Source organism: Oryza sativa, chromosome 1, assembly GCF_034140825.1.
Source record: "Oryza sativa Japonica Group chromosome 1, ASM3414082v1".
Classification (NCBI taxonomy): domain Eukaryota; kingdom Viridiplantae; phylum Streptophyta; class Magnoliopsida; order Poales; family Poaceae; genus Oryza; species Oryza sativa.
This window is the reverse complement of record NC_089035.1, coordinates 29,402,832-29,413,751: the sequence shown is the minus strand read 5'-3', so window position 1 is coordinate 29,413,751 and position 10,920 is coordinate 29,402,832. Positions and strand designations below refer to the sequence as shown.

General features: G+C 36.4%; 1 long non-coding RNA gene across 1 annotated transcript; it reads left to right on the top strand.

Annotated features, from left to right (window-relative positions):
- The first annotated feature begins 1,319 nt into the window (after positions 1-1,319).
- Positions 1,320-2,177, top strand: LOC9271656 (uncharacterized). Its single transcript, XR_001545385.3, has 2 exons — positions 1,320-1,801; positions 1,920-2,177. It is a non-coding gene; the product is annotated as an uncharacterized lncRNA (long non-coding RNA).
- Positions 2,178-10,920: the final 8,743 nt, after the last annotated feature.

Genomic DNA, 10,920 nt, shown 5'->3' with positions numbered 1-10,920 from the left:
GTCTATGGAGAAAATGTTCGGAAGGATCATTACAAAAAAAATGGGGACAAAAAGGTGTAGTCCTGTGCTTTTTTTTTTGGGAAGCGTTTTTGTTTCTTTGTACTTACATTTTTTTTATATAGGCGAAGGTCATAGATGCATGTTACTCCACTAAGATGGGGTATGAAAATTCAGAAGGGAGTTATGTGGATGATTAATATATGATACAGCTGGTAGTAGTATATATTGCTTAGAGCTGGCTAGAACAGGGATTTCCTCTAGATGCTATTGTAGTGGAAAGAGTTTTTTTTTTGTGAGGAATAAGTGAAGATCGTAGCCTAATAAGGTATTATAGATGTTGATCATGTTATTCTACAAATTTAGTTAAACTTTAATTGTATATTTGTCCTAAAATACGAATGATTACATTGACAAATTCACTTGTGTTTTGGAATATATGCAGTCAGTTTAATTAGGACAAATTAATACTTCGTATGTCCCATTTTAAATGCAGCCATGATTTTCCGTGCACAACTTTAAATGCCTGTCTTATTTGAAAAATTTTTGAAAAAAATTAAAAACATAAGTAACGAATAAAATATTATTCATGTTTTATCATCTCATAACAATAAAAATACTAATTGTAAAAAAATTTCAAATAAGACGGACGATCAAAGTTGAGCGTGAAAACTTATGTTTGCACTTAAAATGGGACGGAGGAGTATAAAACACATGCCTTTTATATTGGCATACTCCTTCTATCACAAAATAAATTAGTTTTTCTTATGAATCTAGACAAGTTCTAATCTAGACATTAAGATTTGATTTATTTTAGATGAAGGGTGTAGATGTCATCGGTTAGAACAACTTGTATCCATGGCTTCACTCAAATACTTGAGCTTAGTTCTAATGTGCAAGTTGCTTTAGCTTTTCACCGTCACTTAAAACAAGACGAGGGATAGGGTATAATTAATTAAGTATTTTTTATTATAAATGAATAAAATAGATTTATTTAATTTTTAAAGAAATTTTCACTATAAAAAAAGTGATATGAGACGTCGATTAATATAAAACCGGCACATGTGATCTTTCTCCCCATCCTTCTAATCTCTCATATGAGTCTAAACTAAAATCGGCACTTACAACACATTATTGGTGTTGTTTAATAAAAAACCGCCAAATATAAGTTTCAGTGCATGTTTTTTCAATCACACAATTTAACTGGTACCTATGAAATAGCCACCGGTGCGTTTTTTTTATTAAACTGACACATATCGAGAAAACAACGTTGAGCCGAACGGGGTGGAAGAAATAATCCGCTGAGCTCGAGCCTCTCTCCCATTCCACATGTCCCATGTTTATTATTTTACTTCGATCTACTCTCCGTCTCTTTCCCACACCCTCCATATCCTCTCTGTCTCTATACCACCGCCACCCGCAGCCCCTCCTACTCCCCTCTCCACCGCTGCGGCATCGTGGCATCCTCCCCCTCAACGGTGGTGACTCCGGCGGGCTGCTCTGCTAGCTGGGACAACGATGGCTCCCATGGGCAGATCTGTCGGTGGCGACGGCGGAGACTGTGCAGATCCATAGGCTGCGGCGGCGGTGGCTCCCGCGCTCGGATTTGTCAGTTGCAACGACGATGGCTCCCGTGGCCGGATCCATTGGTTCAGATGACGACAAGCATGGGCTCCCATGAGCGGATCCGGCGATGTCTCCCGCAGATGGATCCAGTGGCGTCGATGGCTCTCGCACATGGAGGCAGCAATGGCAACCTCGGCGCCCCAATGAGCGATGGCGGCAGGCGGAGTTCTCGTCTGCAGTGAGTGACTGCACCTCCTTTGATTTGGTTTTTGATGAATGCTTGATTCTATAATGTGCAATTGTTGATGGATATCCGGTTGAAATTTTTGTGATTTGTGCTATGTGATTTTGTGCAGGGGATGTTGTTGTTAGATGGATTGATGGGTGATTTGTGTTTTGTGATTTGGAGGATGTTGTTGGATAAATCGATGGTGGTATGGGGGTGATAGGGAGCAACTTAATTTAAGCCGATGCATCGAGCCAGCGTTTTTTTTTTCCGCATTCGTGGAACCTCAAAGGTGCTAGTTTCTAAACTGAACTTTGGTTACTCCTCATCAGTGCCATTTGAGGGGTTTCGGTTGGGAAATCCAATACCTATGTGATGTTCGCAATCAGCACCTATTAGGTTTTAGTGTGTGATAACTGATATACAAAATAAAAAAGAAACATCTATTAGGTTTTAGTGTGTGATAACTGATATACAAAATAAAAAAGAAACATCGTAAAACTATTACTCTCTCCATTTCAAAATATAATATTTTTCATTGGATGAGATACATCTTAGGTAGTGTTCTTTTCTCCTAAAGGTGAAGATGAAGATTAAGTTTTTTTACGCAAAACGAGGTGGTATTAACGTATGATTGATTGAGTTTTAATTATTACAAAGCTGAAAATAGATTGATATGATATTTTAGAGCAACTTTTATATAGAAAGTTTTCGCACGAAATACACCGTTTAGCAGTTTGAAAAGCGTGCCACGAAAATATTAATCTTCATCCAACACTTGTTAGTACTACGAATCTAGACATATTGCCTGTCTAAATTCATAGTATTAGCATGTATCCCATCCAACAGTGGCGGATCCAGAAAATTGATTCGTTGGTGTCATAACGTGTCTATCTGTGTCTAGTATACTAATTATGCTTAGATTATGGTGTTATAATGTATGAATAAAATTGATTCGTTGGTGTCATAACGTGTCTATCTGTGTCATAGTATACTAATTATGCTTAGATTATGGTGTTATAATGTATGAATAAGTAGTTTTGCTATAGGTTTTTGTAACGACCCGCCTCTCCCAGGCCGGGCTAAATTCATAGTATTAGCATGTATCTGTGTCTAGTATACTAATTATGCTTAGATTATGGTGTTATAATGTATGAATAAAATTGATTCGTTGGTGTCATAACGTGTCAATCTGTGTCATAGTATACTAATTATGCTTAGATTATGGTGTTATAATGTATGAATAAGTAGTTTTGCTATAGGTTTTTGTAACGACCCGCCTCTCCCAGGCCGGGCCCACTTACATCTGGCAGCTTTCATTGGTCATAAACTACCCTCACAGACCAACACATGTCTTTTCTGCACACTTTGTCCTCACTCGTGTGCACCCGGGAAGAATTTCCTGGTCGGTCACCCATCCCAAATTGCTCCAGGCCAAGCACGCTTAACCCTGGAGTTCTTTGGAGATTGGCTTCCGGAAAAGAAGTTGTAACTTGTTGATATATTAATCCTATTAAGCCCTAGGCCGGGATGTTACAGTTTTGCCAAAAGTCATCGGTGTCGCCTGACACAGGCCCTTATAATGTAGATCCGTCCCTGCCATCTAACCAAAACTTTTTTATATTCTAAGACGGATGGAGTATTGTATAAGCTCATTCACATAAGCATAAGAATCTAAGGTCAACCCTGGTGGGTGGCGGGCTGCTGGCCTCCACTGCCACGTCATTGGGGTTTTTCTTCACCATATATGAAATCACCGTTCTGGCAACGTAATTCGGAAACGCTGTTCGGTGATCGATCGCCTTAGGGATGGGGCAGCGATCCGATCCCCTCCCCCCTCCCTCCCTCCACCCCTCCACCTGGTTTACTTTTTTGGCACCGCATTACTTTTCTATTTTAGTAAATTTATACACCTAAAGTTTATACACCTCAAGTTTACACATCTAAAGTTTAGAGACCAAAAGTTTATAAGTCAAAAGTTTATATATCCGATTTAAATTTGAATTCAAATATTTTTTTATATATAGTATTTCTATACATCTAAAGTTTATACACCTAAAGTTTATAAGTCAAAAGTTTATATACCCATTTCAAATTTGAATTTGAATTATATCTGATTCAAATTTGAATTTTGAATTTGAATTCAAATATTTTCTATATATAGTATTTCTATACATCTAAAGTTTATACACCTAAAGTTTTAAAGTTTATAGATCCAAAGTTTATAAGTCAAAAGTTTACATACCCGATTCAAATTTGAATTTGAATTATATCTGATTCAAATTTGAATTTGAATTCAAATATTTTCCATATATAGTATTCCTATACATCTAAAGTTTATAAGTCAAAAGTTTACATACCCGATTCAAATTTGAATTCAAATTTTTTATATATAGTATTTCTATACATAAAATTTTCTAACTTTTATTTTTTTAAAAAAAATTGTGTGTACTGTGGTAGAAAGAGAAGAAGGGGGAAGAGGAAGGGGGAGAAGAGGGAGGAGTATAGGGGGAGGGGGGCAAACCGATTGCTGGCGATCGCCCATGAGCCTCCCCAACGTAATTGGGGTTATTTAGGTTTTATATCCGTCGTCTTCCTGACCCCGCGGATAAAAGGGGCCAGGGGTTCGTACTATTAGCCGTGCTCCTTTCATATTACCAGCAACATCTCGTGGCAGCCTATCAGGTTAATTAGCTGCACACGACGTCAGGGGTGACGTACGCGTCCGTTGGAGAAAGTCCAGTCAATCGCGCCGATCGGGAAGGGAACCTCTCGCGATCGAGTTGTATATGTACGTGATGTCAACGAGGAGAGTTGTTAATGTCAGCGAGGAGATTTGTTAACTACTGCAAAAAGTTTTCGCGGACGATGTTTTACGCACGTTGGTGGCCAGCCGCTTTTCTGGTCTACGCGGGTCTCCCTAGCTGCTCCCTCGCTAGGACACTTTTCGTGCTAAAATAAATATATTTTTTACCATCTCGCTAATATGAAACCGGAAAAACAAAAATACCTTTATTTTATTAATAATAAATCATAATATAACTATTTTAATTTATTTACTTCCAATATAATTATTCTCTACTTTTATAAACTCTAATTTAAAAGAACACTTTAAAAATAAACTTATTACAGCGCGGAGGGGTGCATAGGGAGTATGACCTCAGATGGTGGGACAGCGGGTCGCGAATAGCCGGTAGACAAGACAAGAGAAAACCTGTGATGATACACACCACGACGTGTGTGGTGTCGTGTCGATGGACCGTAGTTAGATTCGACCCGCTACCGTGGAGGGGTAACCGGATGAGTGCTATTAACTTGAAAAGTTAGCTACTTCATCCGTGTTATAATATAGTAATTTAGAATTTAATAGGATACATTCTAATTATAAGACTATAAATCGGATAGAACTTCTGTCTAAATTTATAGTTTAGGATGTGTTATATTCGATTCTAGGTTGCTATATCCACATCAGATTAATTAGAATACACGATTCGGTTACTATAGATGGTTTGATCGGTAACCATTGTGGTATTTATATTGTCTGCCTTTTTTGTTACAGCACATGACGACCTACCAGTAATTAACAGAGAGCTATGTACAAACACGCTACGCGCGCGACCGAGACTGCTGACACTGTATTTAATTATTAATCTGGACGCTCGGGAGAGTTATGGACATTTCGAATCCTATTTTAGTTGATGCACACTAATTTCTAAAACTCAGTATGTAAGTATACTACACTATCATACACTAGTAATTATTATATAAAGTATTTTAAATCACATGCAAGTGTGCCACATCATTACCTAATAGCAATTATTATCTAAAGTATTTTAAATATCATGCAAATATAATATATCATTTACAAATTTGTTGTATTTTTAAAACTCAATATGTAATCAATGTCAAATAATTATCTCCATATTATTTTCATGTTATTTAAGTATGTACATATATCATTAATATAATGTATAATATATATTCATCCACGTATCTCGTAGGAAAGCACGATGTATCATCTAGTCAGTGAGAAGCCAATCGCCAGCTATTATCGATCGATGTCAAGCTGTGAACCCGCGTCTACAGAGGCAAGCAGAGATAGCGGCCGCACACCATTAATTCTGTATATTCGCACGTTCGTAGGCCCACGATCTCAATCAGAGTAGGACGGCTTACCCGTACTTACCTAATTGCCGATATGGTGATATATATGGTCCGTCCATTCTACTTAATCAAATCCACGTCATTATATGCATTAGGCTGTGTTTAGTTTCACGCTAAAATTAGATATTTAAATAAATTAGAACGATGTAACGAAAAAGTTAAAAGTTTGTATAGGTAGAAAAGTTCGATGTGAAAAAAAAATTGAAAGTTTGAAGAAAAAAATTGGAATCTAAATATAGCCTTAAACTTTTGTGTTTCCATGCCTGGCCATGGCTTAGCATGGATGTAGTATATATCAACCTAATTAATAATCAATAGTTCCACATTCCCACGCACTTAATCAGTACTATAGTAGAAACGCTCGTCAAATTTAACAGAAAACATGATTGCACGTAAGCGGTATTTTCAATTTTTCTTTAAAAAAACTTAGCGAGTTTGTATAATCTCTACCATCTACCGTCAATTTCTTGGACACTTATCCAGTTGTATATATGCATGTGCAAATCAGTCGCACTTCTGTCAAAAAAAAAAAACCTAAAAGGGATGTGATCTTTTTTAGAACAACGAATTTAAACAAAAGGCTATCTAAATTCATTGTACTAAGAGATATCACATCCTCGGCTAGGTTATGTTTTTTTAACGGAGGGAGTATGGTCTTGTGGACAGAAGCGCCTTTATTATGATAATGAAATTATGGGTGTATAACTTAATATAAATATACTACTAGGATTTGAATTCTATTGTACACAATTAAACTATTTTACGCTTATGAGCATATCCCTATGATTAAGACAAATTGGGAAGTTGCTTCTATTATCTTAAAACATTAAGATTACATGATCTAGAAATATAAAATGAGGGTAAGAGCGATGCAGCTTGGCGCCGCGCACTCGTGAACCTACTAACCGCACATGCTTCAGTTTACAGGGGTGGTCATTCTCATTTGGTAAACTAACCTCTTGTCATTTAGTCATCAGGCTGTACCTGCAGAGGAGTGGAAATGAACATATACTCGCAATGCATCTAATAAGTGAAGCTAGCTAGCTAGCACAGCTGTACAAGGGGCTGGATGGCTAGCTCTAAAAGTCCTATGACGAATTTAGAGCACGAAACAGGCCGGATTAATCATGCCCCGAATTATTGTCGTGGATTATCTCTATAAATTATGAAAAATTAAATATTTTTTTAAAAAACTTAATACTAGTAGTTTATAAAAGCAAGTTGTATAATACCCTCTTTGTTTAGGCTTAGGCTTATTGGCCTAAACTTTTAAGTCAGCTTATTGGCTTATATGATTTATAAGCCAGTGGATTTAATGTCCTAAGTTTAATGGTAGAGTCATATATCTATCTCATATAAGCCAAAAAAAGCTTCTCCAATCTAGCTTTTGGCTTAATAGTGTTAGAGTGGCTTATGGCTTAAAAAAACCAAATGAAAAAGCTGCTTGTTTATTTTGGCTTAAACTTTTCGACTTATAAGTTGGCTTATAAACCTAAACAAAGAGGGCCTAAGTAATACGGTAGAAGAAAGTCTTTGGAGAAATATATTTTAAAGATGTGAATCAAATAATCTGCAGTAATAATTAATTTGATGACGTAGCAAGGAGCTGAAACCAACGGGCTTAATTTGTTCAAAATAATTTGATGCTCGTACTCCCAGAACAAGTATACGTCCCTCACAATTGGATCCCCGATCGAAGTCATAAACTCCATCTGTACTAAAATATGAGATTTTCAGCATAGTGTCAAGTTAGGTATTTAATTTTTACTTTAACTACTAATAGCAAAACAAAAATAAAAAGGGTCAATTGTGTAAAATTGATATGACTAGATTTATCATAAACAAACTATTATAATATGCAACTCTTTTTATTTACAACATTTTATTTTTATATATATTGTTGGTCAAAATAGAATCTCGAAGACTATATCAAAGTCGAAAAATACTTATATTTTAAGGCGGAGGGAGTATACAATACCCCTGTGCAGCTACAGTATTAGAGTAGAACACTAGTATACATACGTGCAATTAAGAAACTTGTGTGTAGTACATACTCTCTCTGTCCCTAAATATAAGAGATTTTGGTTAGATGTGATTTATCCTAGTGCAATGAATCTGGACTATATAAGGTATTTTGGTTAGATGTGATTTATCCTAGTACAATAAATCTGGACATATTTTATATATAAATTCGTTGTACTCGCATCCAACCAAAATGGGAGTAGATTTTATACGACTGGTCAATAGTCAAACCCAGAGCTTGCACCGCAAGGAAAAGAAAGTGTCTTTCTGATCCAGATGATTACGTGAGTACACATGCCGCTTGACAGGTACGTATAGCTAGCAATATAGCTAATTAGGTGTCAACAGATAAATGTGCGCTTTGACCACCCAATCCTTGCACGTATATTTTCTGAAGGGCATGCATATGATCGAGCATTCTGCAGTACATACGTGATGCTCTTGTATATATTAAGATAGTGGAGAAGATATACTACCTCCATCCTAAAATGTTGACGCCGTTGACTTTTTAAAAAATATTTGACCGTTCGTTTTATTTAAAAAATTTAAGTAATTGTTAATTCTTTTTCTATCATTTGATTTATTGTTAAATATATTTTTATGTATACATATAGTTTTACACATATCACAAAAGTTTTTGAATAAAACGAATGGCCAAACATGTTTAAAAAAGTCAACGGTGTCAAACATTTAGGGAAGGAGGGAGTATATGATAGCATGACAGTGAGAGGAACTTTCCGTTCAAAAAAAAAGACAGTGAGAGGAACTATATTACCGTACAACAGCACAATTCTTGTCCGGACAACTAACGCAGCTAAAATAGTTTCAATGCTGCACGCATACCTTGTCTCACTGATTGGTTGCCTTTCACTACAGGGCATGCAACTTTTCCCGACGGCGAAATCACCGTTGGTGATCCAAAAAACTGTAGGGAATGCTGCAGTCGAAAGTTTACGATCGGGAATTGTTGGTCGAGAATGAGTGTGTCGGGGATTTGTAATCGACAGTGATCGATTCTATGTATCATCGACAATTTACATTTCCAATCGAATATTGTGGACCATAAGCCCGTCGGGGTTTTTTGGACCTCCGTTATATCCTCCGTAACGGATTTTAGGATTCCCAACAAATTATAAACTCGTGACAATATTTGTTAAACTAATGGAATTGATAACACTATTAGCAGTTTATATCACATTATCACATCAACCCAATATTAACCACAAATGATTGTAACCTTGTCTTATGGGAAGCATTTTTTTTGGCAGTTCTTGGTAACATAGTTTAACAGTAAATATCAACAAGATTCATGACCAAACAAGTACCCTAAGTTTTCCACTACTTCATCAGTATAATAAAATTGACCAAACATTTGGCTTAATACAAATAGTTTTCTTAATGAATCTCAAGCTAATTAACCAGTTCGAATGAACGCCAAGAATATGACTTCAACTATGCATAGGATCATCACCATAGTTCTCCTATATCATCATCATGATCAGCACCAGTCTTTAACATCATCATGAGCAGAACCACCATCTTCATGATTTGATTCACATGCTTTTCTTTTTTAGGAACTTTGATGCACCATACATTAAGCTTGATGACGGCTGCCCATTGGTAGACAAACTTGTCAATTTCGACATGTGTGAACAGCAAGAAATATGTTTTCCTTACATAATTCATGATTGTTTTTACATAATCTCTATTTTATAAGATATTTTTTTAACTTCTTTTGTGGTACTCCTACCTAATACTCTCATTACTCCCTGCTCCCCCCCCGGGCGGAGGAGAGTAAGTGCAGGTTTAAGAGTGTGCTGTAGACAAAGTACAAGCACATGTGGAGGAAAGAGATAATAAAAAGTGGAAAATAATATTGGCTCTTATGCAAGAGGTAGCTATACCCATGCTGCAAGATAAATGCATTAGTTATATACTCTCTTAATTTGTTTCATATTATAAGTCGTTTTATTTTTTCTAAGACAAACTTTAAAATATTTTGATAAAATGTTTATTTTGTGTTTTATTATATTTTTCTATAAAATTAGTTAAACTTAAAAAAATTGAGTAGAAAAAAAATGAAGTGACTTATAATATTAAATGGAAGAAGCGAGAGAAAGAGAGAGAATAGAAAAAAAAAGAATAAATCTCTGTAGCTAATCTATTATACATGTTAGGTATAATTTATAACTAGTAGTGTTAACTTTATTATTAAATTTACTCGAGGGCAGATGCTCTCTGATAAACGGTGACGGTAAAGCATCATCTTTCTCATCATTACATGCTGTCTTTAATTGCTGATTTTAAGGTTACAACGCAGAGATAAGTTTTTTTATCCTCCTTCAACTAGTTAGCTACAGCTCTGTCTTACGATAAACTTATCTACTTAGTACTCCCTCCTGGATTTTTCACATTTTGGTCCTTTTGAAAAACTTATTTCGTAAATAGACCCCTGAAAAAATTTATCCTAGAAATGGTCCTTTTTGGGGCGCCAGAGTGGCTGGCGCCGTCATCCAACGGGACGGCGCCAGCCTCTCTGGCGCCGTCCTCCTGCCACCGTGGCGCACGCGAACCGACGTGGCAGGAGGAGGGCGCCAGCATGGCTGGCGCCGCCCCAGGGAGGAGGGCGCCAGCCATGCCGCCTCCATTCCTGTTTCTCTGTATGGAGTTGCAACGGTGTCATTTTTATTTTATTTTTTTGGATGTTTTTTCACACTCAGGATCACGATACAACCAACCACAAAAAAAATTTAAATACGAACTACCACTTAGCTAAGTCTGAAAATATCTAGCATACCACTTAGTCTACTTTGCACCTTCACTAAAATTAGACCATAACTCCTTTAGTAAAACCCTTTGATCAACACGTTAAACATAATGCACTCTACCACTATATGAAATTACTTAATATAATTCAAAATATAACCACATGAAATGACATATAT